Genomic DNA, 12,606 nt, shown 5'->3' with positions numbered 1-12,606 from the left:
TAGTTAAATCACAAGCAGATTGTGATAAATTGCAGGAAGACCTTGTGAGACTGGAAAATTGGGCATCAAAATGGCAGATGAAATTTAATGTGGATAAGTGCAAGGTAATGCATATAGGGAAAAATAACCCATGCTATAGTTACACAATGTTAGGTTCCATATTAGGTGCTACAACCCAAGAAAGAGATCTAGGCATCATAGTGGATAACACATTGAAATCGTCGGTTCAATGTGCTGCGGCAGTCAAAAAAGCAAACAGAATATTGGGAATTATTAGGAAGGGAATGGTGAATAAAATGGAAAATGTCATAATGCCTCTGTATCGCACCATGGTGAGACCGCACCTTGAATACTGTGTACAATTCTGGTCGCCACATCTCAAATAAGATATAATTGCGATGGAATGGAACAGCTCCCCTATGAGGAAAGACTAAAGAGATTAAGACTTTTCAGCTTGGAGAAGAGATGGCTGAGGGGGGATATGATAGAGGTCTTTAAAATCATGAGAGGTCTAGAACGGGTAGATGTGAATCGGATATTTAGTCTTTCGGATAATAGAAAGACTAGGGGGCACTCCATGAAGTTAGCATGTGGCACATTTAAAACTAATCGGAGAAAGTTCTTTTTTACTCAACGCACAATTAAACTCTGGAATTTGTTGCCAGAGGATGTGGTTAGTGCAGTTAGTGTAGCTGTGTTTAAAAAAGGATTAGATAAGTTCTTGGAGGAGAAGTCCATTACCTGCTATTAATTAAGTTCACTTAGGGGCGGATTTTAAGAGCCCTGCTCGCGTAAATCCGCCCGGATTTACGCGAGCAGGGCCCTGCGCGCCGGTAAGCCTATTTTACATAGGCCTACCGGCGCGCGCAGACCCCGGGACTCGCGTACGTCCCGGGGTTTTCGGAGGGGGGCGTGTCGGGGGCCGGGCCCGGTCGTCGCGGCGTTTCGGGGGCGTGTCGGGAGCGTTTTGGGGGCGGGTACGGGGGCGTGGCTACGGCCCGGGGCGGTCCGGGGGCGTGGCCGCGCCCTCCGTACCCGCCCCCAGGTCGCGGCCCGGCGCGCAGGAGGCCCGCTGGCGCGCGGGGATTTACGTCTCCCTCCGGGAGGCGTAAATCCCCCGACAAAGGTAAGGGGATGGTTTAGACAGGGCCGGGCGGGTGGGTTAGGTAGGGGAAGGGAGGGGAAGGTGAGGGGAGGGCAAAGGAAAGTTCCCTCCGAGGCCGCTCCGATTTCGGAGCGGCCTTGGAGGGAACGGGTTAGGCAGCGCGGCTCGGCGCGCGCCGGCTATACAAAATCAATAGCCTTGCGCGCGCCGATCCAGGGATTTTAGTGGATACGCGCGGCTCCGCGCGTATCTACTAAAATCCAGCGTACTTTTGCTTGAGTCTGATGCGCAAGCAAAAGTAGGCTGATCGCGCTTCTTTTAAAATCTACCCCTTAGAGAATAGCCACTGCTATTATTAGCAACAGTAACATGGGATAGATTTAGTTTTTGGGTACTTGCCAGGTTCTTATGGCCTGGATTGGCCACTGTTGGAGACAGGATGCTGGGCTAGATGGACCCTTGGTCTGACCCAGTATGGCATGTTCTTATGTTCATTAGGGGGAAATTTCTGTTTAAATGGGCTAAATCTTACATCAAGTATTTGGATATTTTAGTATCAGCCAGGCTGACTGAATTATACCACCTCAGTTATCATCTATTAATTCACAATCTTACAGTAGATATGAACAGGTGGAATCATAGAAACATAGAAACATAGAAATGACGGCAGAAGAAGACCGAATGGCCCATCCAGTCTGCCCAGCAAGCCTCACACATTTTTTCTCTCATTCTTATCTGTTACTCTTAGCTCCTTGTTCTATTCCCCTTCCACCCCCACCATTAATGTAGAGAGCAGTGATGGAGCTGCATGCAAGTGAAATATCTAGCTTGATTAGTTAGGGGTAGTAGGGGTAGTAACTGCCGCGATAAGCAAGCTACACCCATGCTTATTTGTTTTACCTAGACTATGTTGTACAGCTCTTGTTGGTTTTTTTTTTACTTCTCCCCTGCTGTAGAAGCAGAGAGCCATGCTGGATATGCATTGAAAGTGAAGTATCAGGCACATTTGGTTTGGGGTAGTAACCGCCGTAACAAGCCAGCTACTCCTCGCTTTGTGATTGCGAATCCTTTTTTTCTTCACCCCTGTTGTTGAAGCTATGCAGGATATGCGTGAAGCATCAGTTTTTTGTTTTTGTTTTATTTTTCCCCCTGCCGTTGTTTGTTGTTTGTTTGTTTGTTAATTTTTTTTTCCCCTGCCGTTGAAGCAGAGAGCTATGCTGGAAATGCGTGATGTATCAGTCTTTCTCCCATGCCGATGCAGCAGAGAACCATGCTGGATATGCATGGAAAGTGAAGTATCAGGCACATTTGGTTTGGGGTAGTAACCGCCGTAACAAGCCAGCTACTCCCCGCGTTTTGAGTGCGAACCCTTTTTCTTCTCCCTTGCCGTTGTAGCAGAGAGCTCTGCTGGATGTGTGAAGTATCAGTTATTCTTCTCCCCTGTCATTGAAGCAGAGAGCTATGCTGTATATGCATTGAAAGTGAAGTATCAGGCATATTTGGTTTGGGGTAGTAACCGCCGTAACAAGCCAGCTACTCCCCTCTTTGTGAGTGCAAATCCTTTTTTCCATTACCTCTTGCTGTTGAAGCTTAGAGCGTTGTAGGAGTCACAGTAAGCATGTGTATGTTTATTTAATAAGGGTATTGTGTCAATAGCCATCATTCTGGCGAGTCACCCACTCTTCATTGGCGGCCTCTTGACTTTATGGATCCGCAGTGTTTATCCCACGCCCCTTTGAAGTCTTTCACAGTTCTGGTCTTCACCACTTCCTCCGGAAGGGCATTCCAGGCATCCACCACCCTCTCCGTGAAGAAATACTTCCTGACATTGGTTCTGAATCTTCCTCCCTGGAGCCTCAAATCATGACCCCTGGTTCTGCTGATTATTTTCCTACGGAAGAGGTTTGTCGTTGTTTTTGGATCATTAAAACCTTTCAAGTATCTGAAAGTCTGTATCATATCACCTCTGCTCCTCCTCTCCTCCAGGGTGTACATATTTAGATTCTTCAATCTCTCCTCGTACGTCATCCTATGAAGATCCTCCACCTTCCTGGTCGCCCTTCTCTGTACCGCTTCCATCTTGTCTTTGTCTTTTTGTAGATACGGTCTCCAGAACTGAACTCAGTACTCCAGGTGAGGCCTCACCAAGGACCTGTACAAGGGAATAATCACTTCCCTTTTCTTACTCGATATTCCTCTCTCTATGCAGCCCAGCATTCTTCTGGCTTTTGCTATCGCCTTGTCGCATTGTTTTGCTGTCTTCACATCATTACACACTATCACCCCAAGGTCCCTCTCCTGCTCCGTGCACATCAGCCTTTCCCCCCCCATCGAGTACAGTTCATTCGGATTTCCACTCCCCATATGCATGACTTTGCACTTCTTGGCATTGAATCTCAGCTGCCATATCTTCGACCACTCTTCCAGTTTCCTTAGATCCCGTCTCATTCTCTCCACTCCTTCCGGCGTGTCCACTCTGTTGCAGATCTTAGTGTCATCCGCAAAAAGACAAACCTTACCTTCTATCCCGTCCGCAATGTCGCTCACAAAGATATTGAACAGGACCGGTCCCAACACCGATCCTTGCGGCACACCACTTAAAACCGCTCTCTCTTCAGAGAAGGCTCCATTTACCATCACACATTGTTTTCTCTCCGTCAACCAATTTGCAATCCAGGTCACCACCTCGGCACTCACTCCCAAGCTTCTCGTTTTATTCACCAGTCTCCTGTGCGGAACCGTATCAAAAGCTTTGCTGAAATCCAAGTAGATGACATCTAGTGCTCTTCCTTGATCCAATTCCTTGGTTACCCAGTCAAAAAAGTCAATCAAATTTGTCTGACAGGATCTTCCCCTGGTGAATCCATGCTGCCTCTGGTCCATCAATTCTCCAGACTGTAGATAGTTCACTATTCTCTCTTTCAGCAGTGACTCCATTACTTTTCCCACCACCGAAGTGAGGCTAACCGGTCTGTAGTTGCCTGCCTCTTCCCTGTTCCCACTCTTGTGAAGCGGGACCACCACCGCTCTTCTCCAATCACTCGGCACCACTCCCGTTTCTAGGGATCTATTGAACAGGTCACACAGCGGACCCGCCAGAACATCTCTGAGCTCCCTCAATATCCTTGGATGAATCCCATCAGGCCCCATGGCTTTGTCCACTTTCAGGTTCTTTAGTTCTTCCCACACATTTTCTACTGTAAAAGGATTTTCATCTATTCCCCTTCCCTCCAGTTTCTTGTTGTTTAGAGATGGTCCTTCTCCAGGGTCTTCTTTAGTGAACACAGAGCTGAAGTATTCGTTTAATATTTCTGCCATTTCTTCGTCTCTCTCTACACATTGATCATTACCACCTTTCAATTTCACTATACCACTTTGGACCTTTCTCTTTTCGCTGATGTATCTGAAAAATGTTTTGTCACCATTTTTTATCTCCTTGGCAATCCTCTCTTCCGCTTGACTCTTTGCCAACTTGATTAATTTCTTTGTCTCCCTCAGTTGATACAAATATTCTTCTTTGTGCTCCTCCCTTTGGGATCCTTTATATTTCTTGAATGCTGTTCTTTTAGCTTTAATTTTGTCAGCCACCTCCATTGAGAACCAGATAGGTTTCAGTTTTCTTTTGCTTTTCTTTACATTTCTAACATATAGAGCAGTTGCCTTGGTGATTGCTCCTTTTAGATTGGTCCATTGCTGATCCACATCTCTCTCGTTCTCCCATCCTTTAAGTTCTTCCTCCAGGTAGTTCCCCATTTCCTCAAAGTCTGTGTTTTTGAACTGTAAAACTCGGGTCTTTGTGGTTCTTTTCCCTATTATTTTAGTGATATTAAACCATACCGTTTGATGATCACTGCTGCTGAGGTGGGCGCCCACCTGGACATCTGAGACATTATCTGCATTAGTGAGCACTAAGTCGAGTATAGCTCCTTCTCTCGTGGGTTCCAACACCATTTGTTTGAACAAAGATACTTGCATGGCATCCACTATCGCTCTACTATTTTTAGTTTCTGCAGATGGGATTTTCCAGTCTACATCTGGCATATTAAAGTCAACCACGATCACCACTTCTCCCTTCTTACCTATCTTATGGATGTCTTTAACCAGATCTCTGTCCAGCTCTTCCTTTTGGTTTGGAGGCCTGTAAACCACTCCAATATCGGGGTGCCTTCTCTTAGCTTGGAAGAATTGCCATTGTCAAAATGAATGTTTTGCCGAAATTATTCTCTCTCTTTGCATCCCTGCCAGTGTACATCCCTGCACCAATCCTTCGCAGCTGGCAAAAAATGATTTTTGATTTTATATGGTGGCGGCGCCCCCTAGACTAGCACGCACAGTACTATATTTGCCCCGATTACAAGGGGGACTGGAAGTGACACAAATTGCGTGGTATTATATTTCCTCTCAACTACGAGCTCTCATACGAGTACAAATCGAGCAAGACCTATTGGGTCCCATGGGGATAACAGCTCTACCGTGGCAGCCACGCAATACATGGCGCCCTGCCAAGGATATTTCCTGGTCCTTGGAAGTTACCTTGCGAATATGGCAGCAGAACCAGAAGCGATTAGTGGGGGATTACAAGTTTTTTTTTACCAAACTTCCCTTTTGCATAATGGACAATTGCCTATTGGCTATCAAATTCAGCAACTTCAGTCCTGGCCAGAGAAGGGGATTAATACAATTGGCTGCATGATGTCCCAGGGTGATCTTCTCTCCCTGGCAGAGATGTCTGACATTTAGCATTTTGATGATCGAGACATTTTGGCCTATAGACAGGTAGCTCATTTCATATGATCCCTGCAAAGACCTGGCTTACTTAGTCCAGGTAGGTCTTTACTGGAATCCTTTTTTTTCCAAATAGCGACACCATAAAGGGATCTATCTCCAAAATCTACCAAATATTCTTCCCGGCAGAGTTGGAAACTTGCCATTTTATTGCCCAATGGGAGACTGATCTGGGTAGACCTCTTGGCACAAAAATGTGGGGTGAGATTATGTGTAATGCCGGACGGTGCTCTGCCCAGCTATAAGAGAACTGTTACAAAATGATTTACAGATGGTACCTTACGCCGGATAAATTGCATAGGATCTACCCCCAAGTACCCGATGCGTGCTGGTGTAAATGTGGGGCCCGGGGTACTTATTTCCATATTTGGTGGGATGGCCCTAAACATCTTCCATTCTGGGGGACACTCTTTACGTGGCTTAGCGAGCTCTTAAACACTGCAGTGTCACCCACTGCCGCTATAGCGCTGCTACAGGCTTATCCTGTTAATATAACTCCTGCGCAGCAGCGATTCTGCCCCCAACTTTTCAATGCTGCTCGCAGTCTCATTGCCAGCCGCTGGAAATCCGACCAACTACCCCGGTTATCGGAAGTTAAAGATAAATTACATTCTTATCATCGGTTGGCTTCTCTAACCGCTACCAAATATCATCGAAAGCCTTCTTTTCTGAAAATTTGGAAACCTTTCGCAGATTATATAACTCACCTATAAACCGAGTAAGACGTTTTTTCGAGCTACTGACTGGGAATATGGGGGACCTTTTATGCTCTACTAAATATTATGACAGGCAAAGTTTTGTTCAAGTTTTTAATTATGTACTTTGGACTTCAGGACATGTGTTTTATTTTGTATAATGGCTCTTATTTTAATTTTCAGGCGTAATTCAGATGGACTATAAGCATGTTTAGCTGAAACTCCACCATGAGGGATTAGGGAGGGTTTCCAGGGGGGGGGGGGAAGATTTATACTCTGTTTGTATCATGTTTGGTTTGCATAAAGAAACTTTCTGTATACTTATTACAAAATTTAATAAAAAACCTTAAATTAAAAAAAACAAAAAACAGGCAACCATAATTGTACTCAACCAACAAGAAACACTGAACTCAAGTAAGAACATAGGTATTTATTTAGACATTTTATATACCATTGTTCCATATAATGATCACAATGGTTTACAGAAATAACATTCATAATTATTAATCAAGAAATCTTGACGATTTACGTAGTTAGCATTCATAAGCAGTGATTAACATATCTCGAATAAAATGATCTGTTCCAATACATATTTTATTTTTTTTATTTATTTAGGTTTTTTCTATACCGGCATTCATGAACAGATCACATCATGCCGGTTTACATTAGAACAAGGGGTGCATAGAACAATAAAACTATAACTGGTGCATCAAATATGAAATTGCTTACTAAAGATCTAAGATTTAGATAGGTAATACATGAAGACAATATAACAAATATCACACGATCATCTGCAACCTGTTTTGCTTTTTTTTTTGTAATTTATTATTTATTGAGTTATAACATTTAAACAAAATGCAATAATCCAGGAACAATAACAATATTATCTTATACATTACATAATATATTTTATCCCAGGACAAGCAGGATGATAGTCCTCACATATGGGTGTCATCATTGATGGAGCCCTATTGCGGAAAAACTTTGTCAAAGTTTCTAGAAACTTTTGACTGGCACTCTGAGCCCACTGAGCATGCCCAGCATGCCATGATATTCTCTGCCACAGGGGTCTCCCCTCAATCTTCGTTTTTCCGCGCTGTTGGCATCGCGGAGCAGGAGCCTGTGTGAGTTCTCTCACAGTTTGTCAGACTAAAAATCAGATTTAAAAAGCATTTATTCTCTCCCATATCGGGGTCTCTCGTGTTACCACCGGCTGGTGAGTAAATTTAGTCTCTTTTTTACTCTTTGGAGTAAAATATTTTTCTCTCGCATTTCTCTCATTTTCATTGACGCCTGTCGGCGAAAAAATATGGCTACGGGATTTTAAAAAATGTCCCAACTGTAATCGGACAATGTCCATTACAGATCCACACCTCGAGTGTGTCCTTTGTTTAGGTCAAACACACGATGTAATAACCTGTCCCAAGTGTGCCGAAATGACCGCGAAGGGAAGAAAGGCCAACAAGAAAAGATGGAGCATTTATTCCGTCTACAGCTTCTGCCATCTCCTTCCACATCGACTCAATCGTCTCAGACCAGAGCTGCAGTTCACCGTGAAATGTTAAGACTGTAGATAGAAAAACTGTGCAGAACTGTGCCGAAGGTCAGCGCTTGTCAGTCATCCTAGCACCAGCTCATCTTACAAGAAGATACTTTGCATATTACAGATAAGAAATGTGCATTAACCAGTTAAGAGAAATGTTATGTTAAATAAGCAGCTAACTCACTGGTGTGTAAAATTTATTTAATTTATTTAAAATACTTTTATTCCACAACCTCCATAAAAAAGTTCAACACGGAGTACAATATAACAATCATAAAACTAAAAGACAAACATACAAACAAGTTAAAAACATCACCGACATGTATTGTCTTTTTAAAACATTTTAAAAATGAGTCATCCCACTTCACCCAAATGCTGCCTCAAAAAATACCGTCTTAAAAATTACTGCCTTCAATGCCTTTCTAAAAACTTTAAAATCCTGTTAACTGTCTCACTTGCTCTGGAAGTCTATTCCACTCATTTGGTGCAACAACAGAGAAAACACGCCCTCCGGTTTTGACCCATTTACATTTTTTTTTTTTATATTTAAGTATTTTTATTGGCTCATTAACAATTAAGTACAGAGTATGACTGCTTTGGTCCATACATTAAAAATGTAACAGTAAAAAAATTGGTAAATCATCAAGTATTTAACTGGGGGAACATCTAACAACTGCAAATTCTCAGATCTCAGAGCAAGCGCAGGAGTATAGCACACAATAAAGTCTTGTAATATACAAGGGGAAAGATTATGCATAAGTTTAAAAACGATAGTTAGCAACCTGAATCTGCCTCTCCAATTAACTGGGAGCCAGTGTAACGCTCTAAGAACCAGGGATATATGACCTCTTTTTGAAATCCCCTTTATAACTCGGGCAGCCAAATTCTGTACATAAGAACATAAGAAATTGCTATGCTGGGTCAGACCAAGGGTCCATCAAGTCCAGCATCCTGTTTCCAACAGAGGCCAAACCAGGCCACAAGAACCTGGCAATTACCCAAACACTAAGAAGATCCCATGCTACTGATACAATTAATAGCAGTGGCTATTCCCTAAGTAAACTTGATTAACAGCCATTAATGGACTTCTCCTCCAAGAACTTATCCAAACCTTTTTGAACCCAGTCCAAACCTTTTTTTTGACTGCATCACACGCATCAACCTATCTGAAAGCCCAATACAGAGTGAACTAGAATAATTTAAATGGCCGGGTACCAGGGCTTGTACCACCATCCTAAAGAATAATAGAGGCAAGAACACTCTTATTGGTCGAACCATCGTGAGCTTATAAAAAGCTGGCTTCATTACATGGCAAATTTGCTGCTTCATAGAGCTTTTTAGAAGAGGTAACCTATTTAACCTATCATATCAATAACAATCTCTGAGACTGCTCCTGATTATGCCGTGTGGGTAATTGCACTGCGCTCTCCTGGGATATCCTACTTTTGAATAAAAAGATTTTTCTCTTGTTAGCTTATCGATATTAAGCATAACTTTCAGCCCACAACAATCTGATTTCCATGGGAAAGTCTCCTGTTTCTGGCAATAAAATCCAAAGGTTTGGAGGCCCTGAAAAAATTCTAACCAAGAGAAGGCCGCCCGGTCCATATTTATTCCAAGAGGAACTGGGGTAGGGGCCACTGAACTGCCCTCTCCCGGGGGGAGAACGCAGTCCCAGAATTGCTCAGGTCCGGGGAGCTGCCGGATAAGGTTGCGGGTGACCCGTCCTCCAACTGGGATAGGCCGGGTGACATCCAGATTTTTATTGTATTTAGATAAAGACTTAATAGTGAAAATGTATTACTCCAGGAAGTATCGTAAGATAAAAATGAATTTGATGTCATCAGCATATGTTTGAATTTAATATTGAGACCAGACAGGAGGTGGCAGAGAGGTAACATGTAAATATTGAATAGGATGGCAGACAAAGCGGATCCTTCCAGAACACCAGCATCAGTGTGGTTCCAAAAGGAATGATATTGTCCTATACTGATTTGTTGCGTTCTGTCAGATATAAAGGATTTAAACCAGTTGATTATGGTACCGTTGATGCCAATACGTTGAAGGTTAGCGCATAGAATGTTGTGATCTAAAGTGTCGAAAGCAGCCGAAATGTCAAGAAAAATGATGATGTAATCTGCATTTGGGTCGAAACCATGAATTATAGAGTCAAAGGAAGAGAGGCGGGGATTCCATACCATGTCCTTTACGGAACCCATGCTGATCTGGATGTTAGATGTTATTGACATCAATTTATTTGGTTAACTGGTGGAGCACTACAGATTCAATTATTTTGGCTAGTGATGTTAAAGAGGCTAGTGGACAACAGTTGGCAAGATCGTAAGGATAGTAGATGTATTTCCGCCCATTCTACAAGGAGATAACTCTCGGAAAACAATACAAACACAATCAAGAAACATAAAACATTAAACGTACCAATAAAAAAAAAAAAGAGTGTCAAATGTGCTGATAAAGTCAGCCAATTAAAAACACATATAAAGATTTGTAAAATATTACCAAACACTAATAAAATATTTCAAAAGAGCAGATACATCACATCCAATAATTAAAACTAACAAGAATAAAAAAAAAACAAAAACAAAAAAACCTCCCACTCTCCATACCTGGGAGCTTTAGATTTCCAGTTCACCTGAGATTGTTGTAGATTGGAGGAGGCTGCACAGACTTTAATCTCTCTCACACACGCACCCCCCCCCTCCCAAAACACACACACACAGACTGTGCGAGACTGGCCTCCAACAGCAGGAGATGACATCGGGATGAACGCGACTCCTGCTGCCCGGGGTTTGGGACGTGTGCTACCACTTTGCGGATCGGGCAGGGGTTTGGTTTATCCCTACTCGATCCGATGTTTGACTCTGGAAGCAGGGTGAGGCGGCGGCTGCGGTAGAGATGTTTTGGGGGGGGGGGGGAAGCACTTTTTTTGCCACTTCAAAATTCTGCTGCCTGAGGCCGCCGCCTCACCCTGCCTCATGATAGAACCACTCCTACCCGCTTCGCATCATGGGCATGACGCGATACATCCTTGCCCTCAACACTTCAGGATGCGTCGTGCGCCAATGCCGACGAAGCCCCATGAAATGGCACAGGTTGAGACTGTCGGAACGGTCGGGCCCTCTTGGAAGGTCTTGGTTTGGGGGTCTTTTGGTGCCTTAGTGCCCTGATCCCCCGAGGCTTCACTTATCCTAGCAAGGAAGACGGCCTTATGGTGGCTCGAAGCCTTATCCTCCAACACTGGCTCCATGGATGCTGCCCTCTTGAATGGGTCCCAATGGGCATTTTTTCGGGCCCGGTGGAGACTGAGTGGAATGCCTCAGAGACGGAGCATAACTCACCGATGCAGTGGAGTCTCCACCTTTCTCCCTCAACGCTGCAATCTCCATTGCTCCTTAGGTGCTGAGCTCTGGGCGGCATGCTCCCGCAAGCACGGAATGAAGCCTGGTCGTGGACCGGGCCCAGGTAAAGGTAGCAGTAGTTGCGACTGTCAGTGATGGACATAATATGTCTGTACTGAAAGTACTTAAATTCAGGCTTTTTTGACATTCTTTAGAACTAAAAAAAAAGTGCTGTTTGGGTATCGAATGCGCAAAAGAAAACCTCTAATCACGGAGGAGAAAAAGTGGAGGGGTGTTTTCAACATCTCCGTGCAAAGCACGGAAAAAATGAAACAGAGGAGCGACGTGGCATGCTGTCGCACGGGAACTGCCGCACAGGCGCAGCAAAGCGCTGAATTCTTGGAGAGCTCCAGGTGGGGCGCCGGATGAAGTCACCCAAGACAGCACGGCTAATTCAGCCTACTTATTGACGAAAAAAAAACAAAACAAACAAACACTAAAGCATAGCGTATAATAGTGATAACCGATGCACAGAATTCTAGGGCGGTTACTCGCCATAGCTCATGCACTGGTACACTGCTCAGGGCTCTAACAGAGATCTAGCACCAATGCCTAAAGGTTCGCTTGTTGCTGACTAACAGCTGTTCCTGCTCACATTCGTATTAGCTGTAGAAGTCTTGGGTAAGCAGATAGACAAGTCAGGTCTCTAACTTCAGCTCACTGGGAAGAAAATTCCAGAGACGTGGATCAGCCACACTAAACGTCCACTCCCGAGATTCAGCTAAGCTTATAAAGTTTCAGTGATGGTTCATCTAGAAAATCTGAAAACAAGGATTGGTGTATATGACATCTAAACATTTTTGTTCTAATTATGTAAATGAAATGTACAGCTCTTTGATGTAAAAGATGGTTTAAGCTCTTCCTTACACTACACAGATGTTTATTTGCTGACATCTTTGAATTAGCTTCACTTATTGTTCAATATTAATATTTTGGCATCTCTATATTTATTTTTCTGTACTACATAGGCAACAATTTCTCCTCTCATCACTGCTATCCCTCTTCCCCCACTCCCTGAGTGATCCTTTATTATGTCCCACTCCTCCCCAGCCAGCATGAGGA

At 43.7% G+C, this 12,606-nt stretch overlaps 1 protein-coding gene across 2 annotated transcripts in view; it reads right to left on the bottom strand.

The window, feature by feature from the left end:
• Window positions 1–12,606, bottom strand: part of LOC115083850 (oocyte zinc finger protein XlCOF6-like) — a 47,245-nt gene that overhangs the window by 32,076 nt on the left and 2,563 nt on the right. The gene's annotated exons all lie outside the window — the stretch shown is intronic.

Source organism: Rhinatrema bivittatum, chromosome 2 (assembly GCF_901001135.1).
Source record: "Rhinatrema bivittatum chromosome 2, aRhiBiv1.1, whole genome shotgun sequence".
Taxonomy (NCBI): Eukaryota; Metazoa; Chordata; class Amphibia; order Gymnophiona; family Rhinatrematidae; genus Rhinatrema; species Rhinatrema bivittatum.
Note: the sequence above shows the minus strand (reverse complement) of the source record. Positions and strands in the feature narration are given on the sequence as shown.